Below are 25470 nucleotides of genomic sequence, written 5' to 3'. Positions count from 1 at the left end.
TTAAGGACAATAGAAAGGGCTTTTTCAAATACATAGCCGACAAAACTAACACCAGAGGCAATATAGGCCCACTGTTGAATGAGGCGGGTGCCCTGGTGACAGAGGATATAAAGAAGGCAGAGGTGCTGAATGCCTTCTTTGCCCTGTCTTTACTCCTGCAGGCTTTCCCCATGAGCCCCAGTTTCATATAGCCCCAGAAGAAGTCAAGATAAAGGAGGAGTTTGCCAAGGTAGGTGAGGATTGGGTTAGGGATCAGTTGAGTAGTCTGGACATCCATAAATCGATGGGTCCGGATGAAATGCATCCAAGGGTGCTGAGGGAGCTGGCGGAGGTCATTGCTAGTCCACTCTCCATCATCTTCGGTAAGTCATGGGTAACAGGAGAGATGCCTGAGGACTGGAGGATAGCAAATGTCACTCCAGTCTACAAGAAGGGCAAGAAGGAGGACCCGGGTAACTATAGACCGGTCAGCCTCACCTCCATCCCTGGAAAGGTGATGGAACAACTTGTCCTTGGCACTATCTCTAGGCATATCAAGGACATGGGGGTCATCAGGAGCAGTCAGCATGGTTTTACCAAGGGTAAGTCATGTTTGACTAACCTTATAGCCTTCTATGAGGAAATTACTAGGTGGATAGATGATAGTAGAGCAGTAGATGTGGTCTATCTCGATTTCAGTAAAGCATTTGACACCGTCTCCCACAGCATCCTTGTAGATAAGTTGATCAAGTATGGGTTTGATGATCAGGCAGTGAGGTGGATCAAGAACTGGTTGAAAGGAAGAAGCCAGAGAGTTGTAGTCAATGGGGCAGAATCTAGTTGGAGGCCTGTGACTAGTGGAGTCCCTCAGGGGTCAGTACTGGGACCGGTGTTGTTCAACATCTTCATCAATGACCTGGATGAGGGTACAGAATGTACCCTCAGCAAGTTTGCTGATGACACCAAGCTGGGAGGAGTGGCTGACACACCAGAAGGCTGTGCTGCCATTCAGAGAGACCTAGACAGGCTGGAGACTTGGGCGGGGAAAAACCTGATGAAGTTCAACAAGGGCAAGTGTAGAGTTTTGCATTTGGGGAAGAAAAACGCCATGTACCAGTACAGGCTGGGGGCTGACCTGCTTGAGAGCAGTGTAGGTGAAAGGGACCTGGGGGTCCTGGTGGACAGGAGGATGGCCATGAGCCAGCAATGGGCCCTTGTGGCTAAGAAGGCCAATGGCATCCTGGGGTGCATTAGAAAGGGTGTGGTTAGTCTGTCAAGAGAGGTTCTCCTCCCCCTCTATTCTGCATTGGTGAGGCCGCATCTGGAGTATTGTGTCCAGTTCTGGGACCCTCAGTTCAAGAAGGACAGGGAACTGCTGGAAAGAGTCCAGCGCAGAGCCACAAAGATGATGAAGGGAGTGGAACATCTCCCTTATGAGGAAAGGCTGAGAGAGTTGGGTCTCTTTAGTTTGGAGAAAAGGAGACTGAGGGGTGACCTCATCAATGTTTACAAATACTTAAAGGGTGAGTGTCAAGAAGATGGAGTTAAGCTTTTTTCAGCGATGACCAGTGATAGGACAAGGAGTAATGGATACAAATTGGAGCACAGGAGGTTTAAGGTGAATATCAGAAAACACTTTTTTACTGTGAGAGTGACAGAGCACTGGAACAGGCTGCCCAGAGAGGTTGTGGAGTCTGCTTCTCTGGAGACATTCAAAACCCGCCTGGATGTGTTCCTGTGTGATGTGCTCTAGGTGATCTTGCTCTGGCAGGGAGGCTGTTCTAGATGATCTTTCGAGGTCCCTTCCAACCCCTAAGATTCTGTGGTTCTGTGAAATGCATGCTTCCATTTAACTTTCACAAAAAAAATTCCCGAAACTCAAAATTAACTCCCTCCTAAAAAAAATTAATCAAGATACCTCTTCTTTTGCAGTCTTTACATAGAGCAGTATTTCACCAAAAGTCAGTAAGAAACAGTATCATGTAAGTATAAATATAGTCCACTATAATAATATAATAATTCTAATAATAATAATTCTAATAATAATAACATGTAATAATATAACAATAACATAATAATATATAATTATTATATATAACTATATATATTTATTATACATTTTATATATTATAATTATATAATTATAATTATAATATATAAATATATTATAAATATATAATGTATAATATATAATATAAATTATAAATATAATTATAATTATAATATAGTTATAATATATTATAATTATAATAGATATAATTATAATAGCTATAACTATATATTATTATATATTTATTATATATTATATATTATAATTATATATTATTATATATACATATTATATAATTAGATATTATATATTATATGATAATGTAACATAGCAACATAATATATAATAATATGATAATATATAAAAATAATATATAATAATGTAATAATAGTAATATTTTATCTAATAATAATATAATGATAATAATATGATAATATGATAATATAATAATATAATTCTAATTGCTTATCTGATGAAAACTTTACCAAAGACAAGAATTTTTCTAGGAAAGGTAATGTTTCTTGAAAAATATAAAGAATCATTCATTTATTAATTCTTGCATTTGAAGGTAGTCAGTCTGAGTGCTTATGCAATGTACTGTGCTCAGTTTTGTGTCCCTCACTACAAGAAGGACACTGAGTTTCTGGAGTGTATTCAAAGAAGGGCTACAAAGCTGGTGAAGGGTCTGGAGAACAAGTCTTATGAGGAGTTTCTGACAGAATTGTGGTTTTTAGGTCTGGAGAAGAGGAGGGTTAGGGGAGACCCTATCGCCTTCTACAACTACCTTAAAAATAGGTTGTAGTTAGGTGAGTGTTGGTCTCTTTTGTCAAGTAACACATGATAGGATGAGAGGAAGTAACCTTAAATTGCAGGGATGGTTTAGATTAGGTATTAGGAAAAAAATATTTACTGGAAAGGTTATCAAGCACTGGAAGACGCTGCTCCGGAAAGCGTTTGAGTCACAATCCCTGCAGGTTTAGATGATGTATAGACATGGTGCTTCAGGTCATGGTGTGGACTTTGCAGTATTTGGTTAACAGTTTAACTCAATGATCTTAAGAGTCTTTTGCAATCAAAACAGTTCCATGAGTCTATGATTCTAGGTAAGTCTGAAGCATATATCTAGGTGTTTTATCCCTAATGGAGATGAACTTTTCTCCGATCACCAGGCCTGTACTCCAGTCAAGGCTAATCTTTTGTGTCTGTGCATACAGATAATAACATTCCAGGTCTCTCCTTTCATGGGTTTAGGAAAATATTTTTTTAAAATTTCTGGATGATACGTACACATATCTTTCATGTTAAGATAATTTCACAATGTAGATTGTAATTCTCAGGGGTGGGGGGGGAAAGTATATGCATGAATATTCTTATATTAACAGTTTCCTAAAGGCATGCTCAAAGTCAGTTGATTAGCCATGAAGGAAAGAAACCTGCCACTGGATTTCAGAGTACCTAGAGGACACCATGCTGAGCCTCACAAAAACTAAACAAGTCACATCTCAGTACAATGCTGAAATACTGCTGTGCGTTTTATACCAGCTTTGTACACTGTACATTGACCTGTGATGAGCAAATTTTTTTATGGTTAGTATGTTAGATCCCGGTGTGGATATAGGATGGGCATATCTGGTAGCCCAGAAAGGGACAACTGTCTGTTGAAAACTGTCCAGCACAACCAAACTTCTGCTGCAGACTCTCTCTCTGCCAGCTCTCTGCAGGACATTTCTGCACAGCTGACTCTCCACCAGGACAGTTCTATGCGAATTCACAGATGATGCACAGTGCTGTGCTAGTCCTTACTGTTGCACCACAGTTGCTACATTGCTTCTCTCTGCTCTGCTCCTCCCTGGTTCCTAGAATCATGGCACTTCTTCTCACTGAGTGGCACCATGCTGTCCCTGATGCACAGCACTGCACTGCCAGTCCTCCCTTGCACAACAAGCTGCGCAAAGCACTTTGAAAATCGGTAGGGGCTCCGCTGGCACCGTGGAAGGACCCAAGTGCTTGGCAAAGGTGGTCTCTCATGGGAAGTGGAGGTGGGACCACCAGTTAACTCATTCTTGCCATGCCTGCAGTACAAATTATATTTAGGAGAGAAGGAGGAGGTACACAGGCAGTGGGGGGAGTGGCAGGGGAAGTGGGGGTGGGAGGCGGGAAAGGAAGACACCTGAGCATTGCCTGGTGGGAGTGGCTTCTATTTTGTCATACAATCCTAGCAATTTTGAAATACAGAAATAAAAATTTTGGCCAGCATAAATGTGGCCAGCTAACATGTAGGCAGGACAGAAGGTGGGTGGGGAGAACTACAGGAGAGTTTTGGTCTGGAAGCCAAGAAGCAGATGGCTGCATCCCTGCAGGGTCATTCAGTGCCATATGGCAGGGAGGACCAGTACAGTGCCAGGCAGTGGGGAGAAGAGCTGCCTGGCACCAGGTGCCAAGGAGGACCAGGACAGCACTATGGTGGTTTAGACAGGGACTCCAGGTTGAGAAGCAACGGAATAATTTATTATGAGAAAAATCCTCCCTTAAATACTTTTCCAGTGGGAACTGAGAACAAGCAACCAGCATAGAAAGAGTATAAACAGCACTCACACCTGCTCCTTGGCACATACAGAGTCCTTGGGCTCCCAGGATGTAGCAAATCACACACCAAACACACGATAAACAGTGTTCTGATTTTTGTAACATTCACAGTGCTGCTCACAGCAAGCCCTGGCCCTTAGCTGGTCTCATATTGTTTTGTCTACTTCTTTACAGATAGAGGGGCCCCTTTCTTTTCCCATGGCTATTCTCCACACAGCACTGTGCCCCATCTGCTGATCCACACAGAGTTGCCCTGATGGAGAGGTGCTGATGTAGAAGGATGAGGCAGTGAGTGGGTGGCAGACAATTGGCAGTGTAAAGTTGGTAGGAGGCAGTTGTCCTAGACGCCTGGAAGGCACCTTTTCCAAGATACCTCTTTAGTAGCCAGACTAACATATCTACAAAGGAAAAATGGAGTAAATTCTGAACCCCGGTAGACTTCAGATTTTCTGTATCACCCATCCCCACTCCAAAACAATGAAGTCTAAATTAAATTTTACATACAATTGAAAAAAAATAAAAATCAGACAGCTCTAAACCAAAGTTAATTTGATGTAATTATGTTACTGTAATATATAAGTTTCTTGCTTTTATAATGTCATTAAGTTAGCCTTGGCCCTTTTTTTGTCAATAGAGTCTTCTAAGAAAGTCACTGAAATGGTTAACTAAAGGGGAAGGGAGAGTGGCTCTTTTTCACTTAGCGTACAACACATTTTTATGTGGATAATCAAGATTGCATGCTAAAAATCATCCCAAGTGTTGTTTTTTCACCAAATCTTCTGCCATGTGGCTCTGCTATATAAAAAAAACTGTCCCATAGAGACTACTTTACTTGACTAGTTGGATTTTGGTTTTAATTAAAACATACTATTGCTGTTCACTGCAAAATCATTCTTTGTGATAGTTTACTCCTTAACCCCTAACGCAGAATTTTTGTGTTTCCTATTTTGTCTAAAATAGCTTTATTACACCGAACATTATTAGATTTTCCATAGTGAGGCACCAACCCTGTAAGCTTCATCATGGATATTAGCTTAAATATCTCTCCATTAATTCTTCAGCAAATCTAGTAATGAGAGCTAATTTTTAAACACCACTCTCTATAACAAAGTCATTTTAAATCAATTAAATGTAGTCAGTTTATTTTTCTAGGAGATGTTTCCTTGACACTGATTTATGACACTTTCCAATTACCTTAATATTGTACTAGCTATCACTCCTCTCTTCATGGTCACCTAGCTGATTTTAAGAGCATACGATGAGGTAGCTATAGTAGCCCATTTAACTATATTTATCTATGAAACCATGAGAAATGTAGTTTAATTTCACTGAAGTCTACTGTAGCAGGATACTCTATCTCAATGTGACTGCCTTGGTTTCCCTTTGTGATTCAATTTCTATCTGTCTCAGTTTCACTGCCTGTGGCCTAGAGCTGAAAGGTTTCCATGAGAAAGGAAAGCACATAGCAAACTCTGAACTGGTAACAACATTAAAAGTAGAAACAGAAAGTCGATTTCTGTGATGACAGTTGCTATCTTGTGTTGAAGAACATGGAGCTCAACCTAACTGCAGCTGAGGCTAAATGGAGACAAAACAGGAACAGGCAGGTAAACAAAAGAGCATGCTTGGTGAGAAAAAAGAAAGGCTTTCTTGGTTTCTCCTGTTTTCCTTTAATTCTCCAATAGAGGATTTTTGAGTTATGGCTATGTAGTTAAATGACTTATCACTTGATTCTGTAAAAGCCTGGTCCCATCTTTGATTTGGGATAATCCTTTACATTTTCCCTAGACGGTATGCAGCACCTTCTCCCCTGCAACAGGGACCCCTGCTCCTCAAGAGGCTGAAAGAAAGGGACACCCAGTCATGGCCAAATAAAGGGTAAGAAATATCAAATCCTTATACATTAATTCTTATAAGTATCTTCAATTAGCTAGCTTTAAATATTAAGACAAGCTTTGACTTTTAAATCTTGGAACTTTAAGACTTTATGATACTTCTAAACACAATAGAAAAGCTGCAGTCATTTTACTATTACATTGGCTATAGGTGTTATTTTTATCATTGTTTTAGATCCAGTATAAGGCCTATTAATAAGTAAGTTGCTAGCACTGAAACAATTAGCTTTTATGTAATAATTATCAACTATTCAGATATTTTTATGTTTTATTGTTAAGATACCTTTTTGTTTTATTATCCTGATGCCCTCTTTTGCCACCCTAATATCTTAACACTCATATAATTCAATTTATGCCTTTTTTGTTTAATCTTTAAAACTCTTTTACTATTTACAATCAGTCTTCTTTTATGCATATACATCTTGTCTTCTATCTTGTCCCATATGGGACAACTGCAGCAGTGAGCAGGGTTGCACAGGATCATGTCCAGAACACAATGGCAGATAGTTCTGAAAAACGAGTAACAGGCTTAACAGAATACCTAAAGAGGCATAATATACTTCACGAACCTGATGATCATTGGTCAAAAACCAACTGATGTGAATGGAAGAGAGTTCAAGCTAAAGCGGAGGATCATTGTAAGATACAAAAGGGAAAAGTAAAATCTCTAAGGTGTTAGGGGTGTGTCTAAAAGCTGCACAGAAATGGAAAGAACAAACTCTAAAAATAGTTAATGATTTGAATAATGAGATAAAGAAACAGAAACAAAAGTCCTTTGGATACCAGGGATGAACTTGTGAATATCTATGTAAACATCTACACAATCTGATTCTACATTCTTTGAGTTTTTTAATTTTGGAAATCTTTTAAAATAAAATATATACTTGTTTTTTTTCTTTCTAAACCTATGTTATTTACTGCCCTTATTTCTGTTGTCCTTTCGTCCTGAAAATGTGTGAAATGTGTGAAACATTTGAATTAATTTATGTTAAAGATATTTAAGTCCTGGTAACCTGGTTTAAGATATGACTGTTTGCCCATTTGTAAATTCACCAATTTTAGTATAATTTCTAACTTCTGTATTTTTTTTCCTGCAATGACTGGATTTAAAGTAGATTTGAAAGATAAACAGAGATGTACAATTGGAAACTCCCATCCTTGTGATCTTTCAGTTGTTCACAGACAATTTTATTAGGTCTAGGATAATACGCTGCATGATAAATTAGCTGAGATCATGTACAAACCCGTAATGAAATTGATACAGAGCCTTTTCCTACAGCTTGAGACTTCTCTATCACTTTTCTGTCTTCAGAGTACAGGCAAGATTTAGTTACTTAATGATATCCTCTGAACTTTTCTGATCTTCTTTTTAGTGCAACAATGATTCAGACCTTGCAGAATGTCACAGTTTGTAATGGAAGGTCTTAAGGTTGCCTAAATAATCACTGACAAAAATATCAATAGAAGGTGAATTTTAATACGGATTTTTGAAAGTGCTAATTAACAGAATTAAATGGCAAGGTTCACTCTATTACTTACTACATGGAAGGCACATGTAGGGGTTGGAAGTGGATGGAAATTATTTATATGAAGATCAAGAAAAATGATACCGGGATACGGGAGACTGAGTCAGGAACAGGCTGAAATGATTTACACAGAGATCAGGGAATAGAATGAGGAAGGCCCTGCCATTGAGTCACAAGGTTCAGAATGGGCTACCTTGTTTTCTAAAATCCTTCTCAGAGAGGAGTCTAGGGGTGGATTAATCCACACCTAGTCCCAGACTTGGTCAGTGGCTCATAGCTGAGGGGTTTAAGAGTAGGGATTTAAATGTAGTGCTTTAAAACATAATGATGGGTCTGGTATGATTAGAAATACTTGAAATTTGTTGAACACAATTATAGCAAATCACAAAATTATGTGATTTTCCAGTAACTTAATCAAGAATCTAAAGTCAAAATCTAACAACATTTCTTAACTAAATTACAAGTGCACACACCCCTTTCCCCCCCAACTTCCTCCTTCAGATATAGAGGCTAACCTGTTAAGATGTTAAATTTTGGTACTTAATATAATGAAAGATTCTCTCTCCTTGATTACCCAATGGAGTCAAATCTTACCAAACCAATATGATTTGACTATAATATGATCTTCCCCTGTACCTAAGAGGAGTGGACAATTACTCACTATTTTAATCAGATGAACCAGCTTTCTTTATGAGACACATGTGATGCAGGAGATCCCAGAGAGATCCAAAGAGCCTCCTTCTTAAGATCAATATTTATAGGATCCAAGATTATTAACTTGGGTCGATACTTTTCCATGACAGCAATGATTCAGGTTACATACGGTTTGGCAACTTTCAGAGTAGGCCTGTGTTCTAAGCAGGAGGGGTCTCAGGTATGTTCTGCAGGCAGAGTTTAAGGTACTGTTAGGGAACGTCTTATCACCCCAAATTGCTGTGTTCGCACTAGGTCAAAAAGGTAACTAATTATCTAGGCTCACTGCTCCAGCAGGCAAGGTCAGAAAGTGCTGGGTTGTATCAGCTTGCTGCACTCACTATCAAAACAAGAAAAAACTTAAACCATCTGCACTTGTAAGTAAAGCAAGAACAATGCTGATTGATGTTGATGATGCAGCATGGCTCAGTGAACAGGGAGGTCTACATCACCACACAGAAAAACGGCCACTTGTTTATAAGAACTTTTTTTGTTAGCTGAGAATCCTTCTCTAAGATTCTTTCACCTTCTGGGAACCACTACAAACTGTGGTATGTGCTTAAAACTCCCCTGTGGCCAGGGTTAGTCAGGGTGTTACAGACCTGTCATGATCCGATAGTCGGATATGTGAAGATTCTTTGTGAATCTGCCAGCACAAAACAAAAATAATACAATGTTGGGTACACAAATAAGCTTTTATTTAGGTACAGATCAGCTGGTAAGAGTTATAAATATATATTTATCATAAGCTTATAATAGATGTGTTAACTAACCCTAAACTATAAAAGAGAAATATCAGGAAAGGTTCAAGGATTCGGGGTGGGGCAGTTTGGTGAGTTGCCAAGATGTCTCTTTGTTAAACACTGCTTATCTCTTGGATGTCTCCAAACAAACACCAGACCCCATAGGTGTCTGAATACACTATTTATCTCTTAGATTGTGCAAGACAAGCACCATATATTCTGAATGTCACAAGACCCACTTCTTAAAAGATGAAAAAGTAGGGGGAAAGAAGAGAAAGCTTTTAAAATACATGATTGATTAAGGTGCTTCCTGCTTCCTCTTATTTCCACAGGGATTAGGGGAAGAAATCTCTTCTGCTGTATTTTCTTATTCCACAATGCATCAACAGGAAATAGCTGGCAGTGCTTTTCCTCTGGTAAGAGGTGTAATGACCAGATCAGGAATAAAACTGCAAATATAGAAAGATCTCAAGAGGTGAAGTGTGCCACAGCTCACTTAATGATTTGTCTCAGAGCAGTAGAGGATTACAAATTGTTGTTTGTTTTACACTGAAGACTTGATGCTCGGTCCTTGCACTATTAACTGGCATACATGCAGATTTATGGGAATTAAATATCCCATTGTTTTGCTCCACAGTTTGCAGATTTACTGATCTCACGCATTTAGCCACTGATACTATGAAATATGACCTTGAAAAAAACCCTGAATAATACATTGCAAATATGATGAGGGAAATCATGTGACTCTCTGGGAATACTGAAGGGTAGACATTTGTACACATTGTTTCCTGAGCCAGTTGCTGAATAATTCTGTCAACTTAGAATCTCATATTACACTAAGCTCAGTGTAACCCGTTTCTCTGTTTTGCAAATTACATAATTCATGCTTTACGAATGCCATGATTTTATATTAAAAAAAAAAAAAAAGTGCAGCTAGTTCTTGAACAGAAACATAAATACATTTCTATTATCAACTGTCAGCCATGTCTAAATATGCTTTTTAAGATTTTCTATCCAGAAACATTACTACTAAACCTGCAGCTTCTTCAGTTATTTGTAAGGAATTCATTTTTTCACTCACATCTATGGGGCATGAATAAGACATTCAGTACATTATTCAAGAGTATTACTCTCGTTAGAGACAGATGTTGATATTTAGATCCACTTGACCAAATTCTCTTTGACTGTGACATAAGGGTCCTGGCTTCCTGAGGTAGGCATGTTTGGGGAAATCCTCTTGAGAATACGGCCATCTGGCATATGTTTTGAAGACACTTCAGCAGCCTGGAAGGGCTTCTGAAAAAATATTTTAGATGTCGTTTCAGCAGGAATAGACAAAATAAAAGTCTGTGTTACCAGGATACTGGTCTGTAACTCACATAAGCAAAAAATTGGTCCAGATTGTCTTCTCTTTGGAGTCCAATTAGCGTTGACTTCAGTAGAAAGAATTAATCCTACAACATGACAAGAACTGTTCCTGCTACAGCTGCCAGAGTGTGACAAATATATAAAGAAAAAGCATCTTGAAGGGATAATTATCTCTAGAATAAAATACTAAGAGAAAATAATTTCCTTAATTGTAGGAGTTAGATTCAAAAGCCATTTTAGGAGAAAAATAGATATAAGATCTAAATATTTTGTTTGCCAGAACTGATTCTGCTGGTGATGAGGGACAAGAATTTGTGCTTTCTATAATAATTATTGATGGACCCCTACCAAGGGAGATAATGCAGGTTTGTTGTCAGTTGTTAGTTGAAATAAGTAAAATTTGGGTAAAAAATCACATTTTGGAAAAATCACATGAAAGTGAACATAAGGGACATGCAAAATAAAAACCAGGCCTAGATAACAGTGAAACTGTAATAATTAGACAAAACCAGATTCCAATTAAAGAAAACACTCTCCAAGTAGTCAGCAGCCCATCATTGAGACAGGCCTGCAGGACACCTGCAAGATAGATGAAAGGAATGGAAAGAAGCACTCCCCACAGTTTATCTTGGTTACAGCCTTGAGCACTGGGGACAAACACTTTGAGTAATTGAAATCACCATATTAATGATCTATTAGCATACTAAAATTCACACCCACAGGCTAGAGGGATCCCTGCTAACAACAGGTCCCCCCCGCTCTTTGTGCATGCATAGGTAAATTCTTGAGCATTGCCACTTTAAATGGAAGTGAGGAATTAGTTGACCAATTGTGTGTGCCAGTGATAGAATAATGTTACAGATTAAGATCTTTCTCACATTTTTTTATATAAAAGTAGCACTTGTGTTTTGGGAAACCGCTTGCTTTGTGGAACACCACCCTGCTTCCTCTTCTGCACAGAACTGAATATTAAAGCAAATATCTCGACTCTGTGTGTGGATTTGCTTCTTGCACACTGGGTAACTGACCCCATTTTCAGGACAACAGGTTGATTTACAGAAGTCTATAGCCCTAAGCTTATACAGTTTCTTCCTCCCTTAGGAGCCCAGCTATATTTGGGTTATTTAGACTATTCACTTCTACTTCAATAGGTAGACTAATGTTGCATCTTCACACTGGTATTAGGCCTCCAAATAAGTAGAGTATCATCCCAATATACTCCATTGCACTAAAGCAGTCTCTTAACTGCTTTGCCCTAATTTCCTAATTAACTTTTACATCTGCATCCTGCTATCTTTTAAGTACTCAGGCTAGTTTGCTCATTCCCAAGAGTTTAAGTACCTTAGATTTTAATTTATTTTTTTTTAAGAATAATTTTTTTACATTCAGATTTTTATAGAGAAAACAAACTGCAAAGTGTCCTTTCTGTCCTCTGCCCCTCCCTGCCCTTTCCTTCTCCCACCTCATAACCTCTTCTAACTGTAGGCCCTTCTCTGAATTAAAGGCTTTTCATGTCACCCACCTCTCAGAAACAAAACAATACTTTTCCAATATGCATTCCAGAAGATGAAAAGTATATGCAACATTGCCTACCCAGCTGAGCATGTAGAATTTTTATTTAAGAAAGAGCAAACTAGTGTTATTTTCTTCAAAAATCGGCTCTTGTAATTTTTGCTGTCTTCAGGAAAACGGCTTTACCAGTTTATGACTGCTTCCACTGGAAAGGAAAGTAGGAGCTGATCGGATGTTTTTGGTTTATGGCTTCTCCTATAAATGTTATCACTATAATACCTACAGATTTTTATAGTGTCATGAAAGGTTTTTCTTCCACTGTTTTATTTCTTCAGTGTTTATTTATGTAGATAACTTCTGTTGTATTCTAAAGAAAAATCTGTTAAGACTCCCAAGTTTTTTTGACAATTAACGGACAAAAAACTGACAAACATATGTAAAAGATTACAGATAACATTCTGGTTTGGCTTAGAGATTACATTTATTTTAAGAATTTCCCCTTGTCACAGTTTGACTCAGGATTGGTAATTAAACCAGATTCAAGGCTTAGTGCTTAAGATTGCACCCCACTTTGGGGACCAATAAATTGTTGTCACAGTTTGACTCAGGATCGACAATTAAACCAGAGACAACAATGCTCTTGATCCCCTCCCTCTCCCACGCAGGTAGGGAAGAAGAGAGAGAATGAGGGGGAGAGAGAGATTCTCTGGATTGATAACTAAACTAGACAGCTTCAATTAAACACTAATGATGAAAGAAAATATTTACAACTATATACAAATATGTTCAGGAATGTGCAAAACCCTATTGCCTCCTCTACCCCCAGCAACTCCCACAGCACTCTACTTAGCTGTGAACAGTCCCAAAAAGTCCTGGACCGCTGCTGGAGAGAGTGGCAAAGCAGACAGGGGCTGAAGTTAGAGTTATGTGGGTCAGGGATGCACGAATCTAGGGGTCAACAGTGATGGATAGATGCACTTCTCCCTGAACGCTGGCCAGGGACAGAAAAGAAGGGAAGAAAAAGCAGGAAGGAAGCTGTTCTCTGTGATCTCTGAGCTTACACAGATACATGGAATGGAATATCTCTGGCCAGTTTTGCTGTCCATCTAGTTCAGCCTCCCCTATAGAAGTAGTCATAGATCTCCCTGTAGTGCCTGAGGTGGCAGGGCAAACACATGACCTTGAAACCTCGGCATTAACATAAACATTCCACTGTTATCAGTCTTCTAGCTGCAACATTTGCTGTTTGTTAAAAGAGACCTTACTGAAGGAAAAAAAAATCAGCAAAAAGAAAATGGGCTTAATCCTGGCTCAAACCAGGACACTCCTCAATATATGACAATTAATAATTTTTCTATGTATATACATAAATCTTAATAGTCAATAATTTTTTAGCAGTTTGCTTTTAGGAGCATTTGTTATCAAGTTGCTTTTACACTATGTCTTCATATATTGTTTTACAAATATGACCTTCAAGATGTAAGATTGAATGCAATAATACAACTGTTCTGCAAAAGCATAGTAGTGTCTAATATGAATGTAGTAAATGTCAGGATTGTCTAGCTGTAATCTACCTGAATTTCCAGTAATGTGAAAACTGAAAGAATATTTTCCTTAGTAATCTTATTTTCACTTCCTTGGCATGCATCTCTTTGTATGTTTCACTACCAAAACTGAAGAGAAATTTATTAATAATTTGTGCTTGATATTACTTTTTATTGATGTTTTAATTCTGTTTTAGCTGCAGGAATATAATGGGAGAAGAGATATTCTCCAAGTGTATTTTACCTCACGTTGCAGGGGGCAGTGTGGGAAGAAGATAGCCTTATCCTTACCCTATCATACTGCAGTCACTGTCCAAGAAGGGAGAAATGTTTTTCCCTTAAGTTACCTTTCCTTTTACCTAGATCTTCAAAGCTAAATACATATTTATGGCAGACCTTTGGTCCACCATTATTCTCTGAAATCATGGACAAAAGGCCATGGGCAAAAGCTCTGAGGCCCCAGGAACTTCAGTTCCCCTGTCCATACTTCTGCATAGATCTGGCAATGCTCTATAAACTGTATGCTTTTTCAAAATTTTCAATATCACAAAGAAAGACAGGTAAAATATTTCAGCTTCAGGATCAATATGTTAATACCACTTCCTAAAAGCATTCAAAATATATTAACTGGTGCTGCTGTCCTGAGTTAGGTCTCAGTGACTGTGCTGCTATATGCCAACTCTACCACAACATGTCAATGCTTCATGAAGAGTAAAAGGGGGTTGAAAACAAATACAAATTGTAAATCAACCCCAACATTTTCTCAAAGCTGCTCACTTCTGGAGTCCAAATATAAAAATGCTTCTAAAAATAACAATCTCAGAATTATTCAATCCTTAATCTAGACAGTTCTGACTCAAAGTTTTCAACCCATTTTAATGGTGGACAGGTGCTGTGTACCTTGACAGAGAGGATATCACCATTTTCACCATTTGCTGGTTAGAAAAATACCTTTTAACAACCTTTTGTAGCACTCTGTTTTCCAGTTACATAGTTTAAATTTCCTTAATTTTAATCATCCTATGCTCTCTTATTTTCTTCTTAAAAATGATTGGAAAATAAGCTTTCAAGGACTGTTCATAGAATCATAGAATCTCTCAGCTTGGAAAAGACCTTCAATATCATGGAATCTAACCATTAATCCTACTCTACCAGTCCAGCACTAAGCTATATTCCCAAGGTCCACATCTAGATGACTTCCAGGGATGTGACAACTTCCATCTAGACACATATATGGAGGATTGCCATGTATTATCAAGTTCAAATACTACTCTGTAAATTATTTTGCTTGACTACAATTTTTATACAGATATAGCTAAGTCTGAAATATTTGTGTAACATTTTACAATTTCTTTAAGTAAGGAGTGGCCTGTTGTTTAAAAGGAAATGCAACATCTTCCCGTAGCAATTTTCTTGCATATTATTTCAGAATGAGTAGTCTCAGAAAACATTCTAGACAGCGATTCAGCAGATTAAGGCAAACAAACAGCAGTAAGTATGCCGAAGGCTGGAACATGATGTAGGAATACATATCAACAAGCAATATCAACTAACAGCCAAAAAGCATACAAGGTTTAAAAGTGAGAAAACTGAGTGAGTCCCAGACACAAATCCCTACTTTGTTTCATTGAAAAGCAACACTAAAATCTCAATGAAGTGGGTGGGTAGTTGGATGTGATTTTTTATTTCTGTATAGAATTTATTGAACACATGTATTCTTCCATCACACCTCCCACCCTCTTCCCAGTAAAAGAACTGTCCCTTGAGGTAGCAATTTTAATTCTTATCCAATGGTATGGTATTACACTGATATTTAATAATATTTTACTTTCCTGTACATTGACAGAGCTAAATATTTGCTGGATTACAGCAAGAAGAAATATATAAAAATTAATATCCCTGAACAAACAATGTCTAATCCATTCCAAAGAGAAGATGGATTATTTTCTACTTCCCCCACCCCCTCAGGCTCTACACCTATACAGAACACTTCAGACAGGGTTTGCTCTGTTAGCTGTGCCATCTAATGAGTCATTTTTCCTCTGCTGAGAATGCTCATTCTCATTCCATGCAGAGCTGAAAGCAATGCTTCGCACAGGGGCTAGTAAAAATGTTGGCAGAATTCTGATGTGCATTTTGTACATATCAGTTCACAGAACTGGAAAGACGTGCCCTTGAGATTAGATGTACTTTTCTGAAATCTACTTGAATCTTCAAGGAATTCCTGCTATCAGTTAATTTCTCTATTCCCTTGGTAATATGTGTATTTAGTCCCCATAAATCATGAATTAATGCCACTACCCAAAATAATTTATTGGCATTATTCCTGTGGCCTTTACTATTTACAGATTAATACAAATGTCAAACTTTAAGAATATAGTTAGGCACTGCAGAAATGAGTTCTTTTTCCCTTTATCCAGACATGAAGATCAGTGAAGAACAACAACTATTATAGCAGAAAATTGTGCAAATGTTAGGTAACAGTGGTTGAATTATCATGATGGAAGGCTCTTTCCCCATACCAATTATCCCATCTGTCCTGTTTTGAGCCAGGACGAAGCCACTTTTCCTTTTACTGATTTTTTTTTTTTTTTTTTTTTTTTTTCCCTTCAGTAAGCTTTCTTTTAACTAGTAGCAAAGGGTTCCAGCTTGGAATTATAACAAACACTGGAAGGTTTTTGTAACTGCTGGGACTCTAAAGTCGTGTCTTTGTCCTGCCAGCTCAGACACTACACGGAGAACTATGACCCCCTGCCATGTAAGAGGCTGAATTAGACAGACAGCAAAATTGGCCAGAGATACTCCATTCCATCACAGAAGATAACTTCCTTCCTGTTTCTTCTTCCCTTCTCTTCTGTCCACAGCTGGTGTCCGGGGAGGACTCCATCCATCCATCAGCGTCAATCCCTAGGCTGTGCATCTCCTGACCCTCATAACTTTGGGCTCTCTCCAGCAGCAATCCAGGACTTTTTTGGGACTGTTCACAGCTAAGGAGAGTGCTGTGGGAGTTGCTGGGTAAGGGGGGAGGCAATAGGGGTTTTGTACATTTCCTGAATACATTGTATGTAATTGTATATATTTTCTTTTATCATTAGTGTTTGATTAAAGCTGTGTGGTCTAGTTTTCAATCCAGTAAAGCCTCTCTCTCATTCTCTTTCTCCTTCCCTACCCAAGCAGGAGGGGATCAAGAGCATTGTTGTCGATCCTGAGTCAAATAGTGTCACCATACCAAATGGAACAGAAAGGGAGCAACAAATGAAAAGGAACCTTTGAGCCATTAGTCCAAAATACAACAGTCACCAGAGTTAACACCTGCCAGTAAAGTCTCTTCTGCCATGGCTAGGAATTGAAAACACAATAGTATCATGTGACTGGTCTTACCAGTTGCTTGGAAGATAAATAATAGGCACCAGGGTACTTTATTTTGTGTATCCCAGTGTGGGAAACGGTTCTTCTTCTTCCCCACATAAGTCTAAACAAAATGCCTGTCAGGTCAGCAAAGGCCTTCTGCTGATTATACCCAGCTAACAGACCAAAACCAGGCCTGCTGCTCAAGGACAAACAAAAGCAAAACAACAGCCGTGATACAAAGCAGGAAGGATGGGCAACAAGTTATGAATTACCCATACGAGTTACCACCATAACTTGGGGCTCAGGGATGCCAATTGGCTCTGGACAGTGATACTGGCTGGATAGGGGGGTCACAGGGGTATAAAAGGCAATGAATTCAGCAGGTGGGACCAAGGCCTGCTCGGACGTTCCTGCGTGGGACAAGCCCCTGCTGCGGAGCCTGGTCCTGGGACTGCCTGCCCTGCCCTGCCTGCCCTGCCCTGCCTGCCCTGCCCTGCCTGCCCTGCCCTGCCCTGCCCTGCCTGCCTGCCCTGCCCTGCCTGCCCTGTCCTCCCTGCCTGCCTGCTGCTGCTGGGGGGTCACCCCTGGTACCGGGAAGCCACCCCCCCTACGGACCTGCTACCACTCAGGAAAAGAAGCCTCATCCCAGGAGCCACACGCTACGGAAGGGTAAACGAATACACACACACAGAGGCAGACACACTCTAACTGTCCTGCTGGGGTCAATTCCTCCCTCCCTCTTCTTTGATCCACAACCCTCCCTCAGAGAGAGCGCCTTAAGAGCACAGAACTTCCTGCATTACCTCCCTAAAGGACACATTATTCCCTGGTATATCCCTTGTAGCCATTTTTACGTTTTCCCTAAACCTCATCCCTCAGTTTGTGTTGACCCCTAATGAACCGGTTAATTCGCAAACTAACGCTGGTCTCAGCAGCAATGTGTGGGCGCGGTGGGGCTGCATTCTAACCTCCCCTCTAAGACACGGTCCCGCAGCGGCCGCTCCTCTGTGGGAGGCAGCGCCACGTGTGACCCTCGGGCTCATCCAGCAGCCCCTCCAGACTGGGGGAAGTCGCGGAAGCACCTGACAGCCGGTAGCCCCCCGGCATCGGCTGGTGACACCCAATGAGGCTGCTTCTGGTGAGTGAATGTCAAAGAGACCGTCCTGGTTTTCTCTCTTTCTTTTGAGAAAATAGACACAAATTTTAAGGGAAGGTACAGTATTTGGAGCAGACTGAAATGCAGATGAGAAGCTGTGTGATTTGTTTTATAAAGAAGCTACAAAGTAGGTTTCCAGAAGGAAGAATAACATCTAAATAGACAACAATAACAGAGTAGAATAATGGATTTGCAATAACTGCAAAAGATTGCATCATGTCTGTTTAGGAACTAGCCAACATTGCATGTTTGAAATTTGTGAAAAATTTTCAATATGCAAGAGGTGTTCAGTAGCTTTTCTTTCGTTTTTAATCTCTAAAACCACTTAAGGATATGCTTGCTCATCGAAAGTAATACTGCTAAAGACAGTATATGCCTTTAATTGTGTTGGAAAATAGTGCTTTATTCAATCCATAGCTCTTCAAGTTTTCACAAAGCACTATTTTCACAATAGGAAATAATTTAATAATTACTGACACTACCAGGACTCAGTTGTACATAGTTACTGGAATCTGAAAAATTATTGCAAGTTTTTAACAATTTATGGTTTGAAAATCAATTACTGGATAATTAAGAGGATTCCAGATTGTAGAAAATGTAGCAGTTTTATCACATGCTTCCAAGAAACAAAATATCTATTTAATATTTGGAAAGGAGCAATTAAACCAGTTTCAGGAATTAAACATTGTCTTCATCAAACTGATGCTTTAAAAATACCTACATGAACATGGCTAATTATGCATCTATTTATAAAACTAAGTGTAAGATGTAATATGAAATACGAAGTCAGCACACAGAAAAATATATATTTCCAAAGAAAAAACCTATTTCAATTGTCAAACCTCTTAAAGAAAGTTTTTAAAATAAAAAGGTTTTATTTTTTTTTAATACCAGTTTAGCTGACATCTATAACTCATTATGGCATAATATGGCATATCAGTGGTTTTGAAGGTAAATGCACCCCTTTCTTCCTCATATCACATACTATTATTTCAGTACTACTGTAAGCAGAAGATCTGCAAAATTAAATGAAGGATACAATAAAACCTCATATGTTTTAAGAGAAATTTGGGTTATTTCACTGTAACTTAATGCCAGTCTTTTGCCTACAGATTTAACTCCACAAAGGGCTTAGCGTTTCTGAGAGGTTTAATGTGATCTTAGGCATCTATTTCAATCAGCCATACTGAACAGAACCCTAGGTCTTCTGTTCACCACCGAATAATGCAATCAAGACAGGGCTGTTGAAAGGGAGATAATCTGTCAGTTCTTATACTTGGAACTCCTGCCTCCCTCTGGGAGGTGGTATAGCATGGTTTTACCTGGGAAGACAATGAACACAACCAAACTCACACAAAATGGAGAAACCTTCCACTTGTGCTGTGCTGCATGTTCTTAGAAAGTAAATGTCTCAAATTGAAGAGGAACTCAGTAAGATGGAGCCTCAGAACAGGATGCATGTCTTTAAGTGACAGCTACTGCTGGGCAGTTCGTGTGATAATCATGACTTGCTTGCAGCAGCCTTGTTTTGAAAGCAGCCCCTCAACCACAATAGGAAAGTTTTGCCTTCTGTATTAATTAATGCTAATGATAACATGTTTATATGTGATAACACATCTTACTTCCTGGAGATTTTGATAATGAAAGGATCTTACTCAATGTAATGAAATTATTTCCTTTTCCTTCATTGGAAACTGGTTTTCTAGAGCCTTTAGCCTGCAGGGCCAGAGAATCTTGACACATGTATAGACACACATGCATGCATGCGTAATCATTTAATTAGAATAAAAAGTCAGTTTGGATTAAGTTTGTCCTAAAAACATTAAATAATTGTGAAAATTTTATACCCAATGTGAATTGTATTGTTTAGAGTGTATTTTAAGCCCTGAAAGTAGACACTGGTAAAAAATCAAAGTAAAACTCTTGAGCCAGTCTATTTATTTTTAGTTTTTCTCATTTACTTCAGCAAAGTGTTGTAATATGTTAGGTTTTATACTACTGCAAATAACATGTTCTCTGCTTGTGAAACTCTTGTACTACTAATAGAAATAGTCTACACTTCTAAACTTCACTAATGTAAGTCCAGCAACAACAAAAGAAGAATGCTTTGACTGACATGTTGCACATTTTTAATGTCCTACTGAAACAAGTCTGCTATTGTAATAATTTTAAATTAAGATTTGATGCTGAAGAAATGCCCAGGAGTAAGACTGAAACCACTGTTGTATACTTTGCTGAAAATCTCAGTAGTGGTCCCTTTTCACTATGATGGGGTGGGGTTTTTTTGGGTTTGGGGTTTTTTTTGTTTAGGTTTTTTTTTGGGGGGGGCTTATCTCTGTGTCTGTAAAGACAGAGATCTGAAACTTCACATTCTCTTAATGAGGTCAGTAGTAAAATTTATCTCTTCAAAGTTTCAAGAGAGAATATGCATGCAAACTGTACTTCCACAGAGACTGATAAAAAAAAAAAAAAGATTTGGTTAATAGCAAGGGATTAAAAAGGTATCAAAAGCCCAATGCAGTAGTTTGAGCTATTCAGATTTTTAAAATGTTTAAACTCACAAGGCAATATAAATTAAATTCATCTAAAATGAATTAAAAATGTAATTAGTAGCATTCACGTCAAACAGCATGTACATCGAAAGTAATACTAAGATGTAGGTAGTGTTTCAAATGGAGCATAATGCCTCAGCATATATCTGTACTTAGTAGATATACCAGCATGTGACTTTTGGCATATAGTATAAGCTATGTACTTCACAAGGTTGATAAATGGATTGTGTACCTGGATGGGAGGGGATTGAGAGCATTACTGTTGCTGGTCTAGTTGCCAATCCTGAGTCAAACTGTGACCTTTAGACTTTAGCCCCTTTCAACCCAAACCATTCCATGATTCTATGGTTCTGTATTTATGTAAGAAGTCAGGCCTGTTCCAGCAAGCAGTAAAAATGCTAGGTATGGTCCATTTTTCCCAATTGACCATCTGGATTTCATTGCTAGATTTTAATTTAATTTATTTTAATTTAATTTATTGTTTTATTAATTTTAGTAGATAATTAGAAGTAATTAATAGAGAAGTTGGTAAGTGTTCAGAAGGAGGTAAATGAGAGGCTGGCTTTATGAAATACCTAGTTCCATAATTTAACTAAAAGAACCTATGTGTAGTAATATATGTTTGTAACGTGTACATATTTCTATAGGGATACATACACCCAGAACACTACGAAGGCAATTCAGAACAGTTCTTTTAATGAAAAATACATTATCAACAATAATTAATTATTTTGTCTGAAGTATATTTTACCTATGAGGAAAGTGGTAGATAGATTATGTAAGGTCAGGATTAGGTGTGCTAAGAACCATTACTTCCTTACATTTTACAAGAAAATTCTATTACATTCCTCCTGCACTGTGGCCTTGAATTGCTGGAAACTAAGGGCACTGAACAGACCTAAATGGGGCTGGGAATAAAACTGTTCTCTAGATTTCCACACCTGATGATTCTTTCTCCCAGTTTAGCAAGGAATTTTTTTTTTTTTTCCCAATTCATAAACAACTGTTTTATCTGCTAAAGAGATACAGCAGTTAATATTACTTCAACTGCAAAGTCTGTCACCTGTTTTTATCTCCTTCCAGGTCCACAGTGACACCCTGTGGGGTTGTGATGAGGAGAAAGAGGGTAAATATTCAATACTGGAATTTGGTGTATCAGGGCATAGACAGGATTCTTACCAGACCTGGATTATATGGGGGAACTCAGGCACAGGTAGATAGTTAAGCCAACCATGCTTGATGCTGGCTAGGTTAGGAGCATTCACTTCCTGTTTCAAGAGACCAGGGATAAAGTAGTCTGTCAGCCACAGACAGCAGCAGAACCTGAACAAAGAGGAGTTGCTGAGTGATATCATGACAAATGAAATCTAAAAAAAAAAAAAAGCTGTTTTGTAGATTTCTTAACTCTGTTGTCCATTTCTATGTGTAAGCAGAAGGTATACATTTTTTTCTCTTGCATCTTGGAAAAAAAAATATACTAATGATAAAAATGTAGATATAATGTACTGAGTAAAACAGATCTCTATTTTTGCTAATATTTCATGGCAGGTGAAAGCAGTCATGGATCAAGATATGTTATCAAGAAGGGGATATGGGAATGAACTGGTATGGACAGCTTCCATGGAAAATTGTTCATGCTTTTGGTGTTGTGGAACCAGTCATCATTATGAACAAGATGGGTATCCAGAAACATCTCCTCTTGTTCCTGGACAACAGAAAACAATGGGTGTTGGTGTAACAGTAAGCCCTTTCTCCAGTGAAGAAGAGGAGAGCTTAGTGTTCCTGGAACAGGAAATGAGTAACCAGCTTTTTGATATAGTGTGCAATATATCTCTCTTTCATGTTTATTGGATAATAATAGTTATCATGATAGCATCATGCTTTTGTAACTACTCTGAGGATAAGAACATGTGGCTGACAATACCAAAAGTTATGTATAGAAGATTTTTCCTATTTCTGGCATGGCCAACAGCCTGCAGGGAACTGTCACAGGCTGGTTTTATTGCATCTTTTAATTAGTTTTCTGGGTCCACATGTATCCCCGCTATTGAACACAAAGAAGCAAGGTTTTATTCAAATACATGTGTTTCTCTTGAAAGCTGCAACAGGGTAGGTTTAGACTGGACATTAGGAAAATTTTTTTCACAGAAAGAGTGGTTAGACACTGGAATAGGCTGCCCAGGGAGGTGTTTGAGTCACCATCCCTGGATGTGTTTAAGGGTCATTTGGATGTGGTGTTGGTGGATATGGTTTAGGGGAGAACTTTGTAGAGTAGGGATGATGGTTGGAATCGGTGATCCCAAGGGTGTTTTCCAACCTGAATGGTTCTATGATTCTATGATGATTGGAGTACCACTCAGGATTGAGTGGTAGAGCCTCAGAAAGAACAGGCCTATTAGCATTCTTTTTGCAAGCTTTTAACACAACAGCAAAAAATTCCTACTGATAACTGTAGAAAAATTGCATTCAGAAAACTTAAAGGAGGTATATAACTAATCCTGAAAGACAAGTCAGATCTGGGTAGACAGAGTCTTCAACTGAATTCACAGTAGGCCTACTATTCTGTTTTCATTATTAATTTACCATCTCCCTTCTGGCAGAGAAACCAACTAGTTTAAAGTACGTGATAATAACTTACACATATTTCAAGGGAACAGATAGACAAAAACAACAACAAGGAAACAAATTATTTTGCAGAGTTATTCAAGAAAAAAATAAAATAAAAGAAGATGCATGACAATAAAGAGATATTATGAGAATTTATGGGTTTGTGTTATTTCTGTCCAATGTAAGAGTAGAAACTCCTTGTGCAATTGAATTGCAAAAGTGGAACAGGTGAACTCTGCTTCTGCATAAGCATGTGTCCTGTGCACATCTGAACTTCTTGAACAGATCAAATTTGTGTGCTTACTTTGTCAGTTTTACTCAAAAAGGCCTGTTTTTTAAATGCATTTTTAGTAGAAACTATTGAAAATGGAGACAAAATTATATACACAGATATGGCTGACTTTTAAATCCAACATTTAAAATTACACAGGATGAAGCATTAGTAAAAGGAGAAAATATACTGTCCTGACAGAGAAATGGACTAGATATTCCAGGCATTCCTCTTGTCCAACATCTATGATTCTGTATGCTTATATGTTCTCTTTTTTACACTGTGTCTCAGTGTCTCACTGTGTCTCAAAGAACAGAGACAAGAAGGCTCTCAAACATAGCTACTGTACTTGACTAAAAAGATAAACCTCACGTACTGCTTTGAACTTACAAGTTGTGATGACTGTACTAACTGCTATACCAGCACACTCAGTGTCAGCATAATAGTATAGTTAGATTCTTATATCTGCACAACTACATAAACAACATTTTTAGATAGAGGCTAAACTTACCTTCCCAATATTATTCTTATTCTTAAAATGAAAAAAAAAAAAAAAGAATAGACTATTGAACTAATTTTTACTTCTGGACAGGTAGTAAACCAAACTTGCTTAAGACAGCTTAATGGATGTTTTCTCTTCACAGGTGTTCTTGTATTACTCTCAAATTTATTTCAGATGTATTGCCGTACCATTCTTCTGTACTAGTGTACAAACCTAAAAGAAGGTCATTGTTGAGGAGTCATATGTCTCTAGAATACTTATTCTGGATGAAACGGATGACAGAAAAGACATATATGCTGTAATCAAGTTTTATTTCATATAATGTTGGGGTCTTAACTGTTTGGATGAGAGGCACAAGTACAGCAAAAGCGTAGGGAAATTGGGAAATTAGAACAGAAATGCAGTTTGCATGCAAAGGGTATATTAGCAGTGACTTTTACTGCTTATGATTAAATGAAACAACAAAGGTTAACCATTAAAATGCCAGCAACTTACTTATCCTCAAATTCTATACTGGACCTAGAATATTAATTACCACCTTTAAAGGATTCTACAGTCTTAAACATAATAATGAAGATTACTTAATGTTAAGTTTAGTAATAAAGACTGTGAAAGAGTTAGTATTTCTCACCTTTGCCAGGCTACAGCTGGGTGTCCTTGGGTGAATCATAATTTTCGAGAACCGGTCTCTCTCACAGGCATCCCTGCTAGAGGAGAGAAGGTCCAGAAACATCCAGGGAAAGTGTATGGAATTCCCCTTGACCAAAAAATGGGACTAGGCTTTTATAGAATACAGTGTTAAGCTTGTTAAGCTTCTCTCTATCATCTATCAACAGGGAAACTCACAGATGACTGGAGGCTGGCTAATGTGATGCCCATCTACAAGAAGGACTGGAAGGAGGATCTGGAGGACTACAGGTCTGTCAGCCTGACCTCAGTATCAGGAAAGCTCATGGATAGGCTCATCCTGAGTGAGCTCACATGGCAAGTGCTGAGCAGCCAGGGGATCAGGGCAAGCCAGCATGGGTTTATGAAATGTAGGTCTTGCTTGGCCAAGCTGGTATCTTTCTCAGACCTTGTGACCCACCTATTGGATGAGAGGAAGGCTGTGGACATTGTCTACCTAGATTTTGGT

The sequence above is a fragment of the Apus apus genome, chromosome Z (assembly GCF_020740795.1).
Source record: "Apus apus isolate bApuApu2 chromosome Z, bApuApu2.pri.cur, whole genome shotgun sequence".
Taxonomy (NCBI): domain Eukaryota; kingdom Metazoa; phylum Chordata; class Aves; order Apodiformes; family Apodidae; genus Apus; species Apus apus.
The sequence above is the reverse complement of the archived record's forward strand: the minus strand, read 5'-3'. Positions refer to the sequence as shown.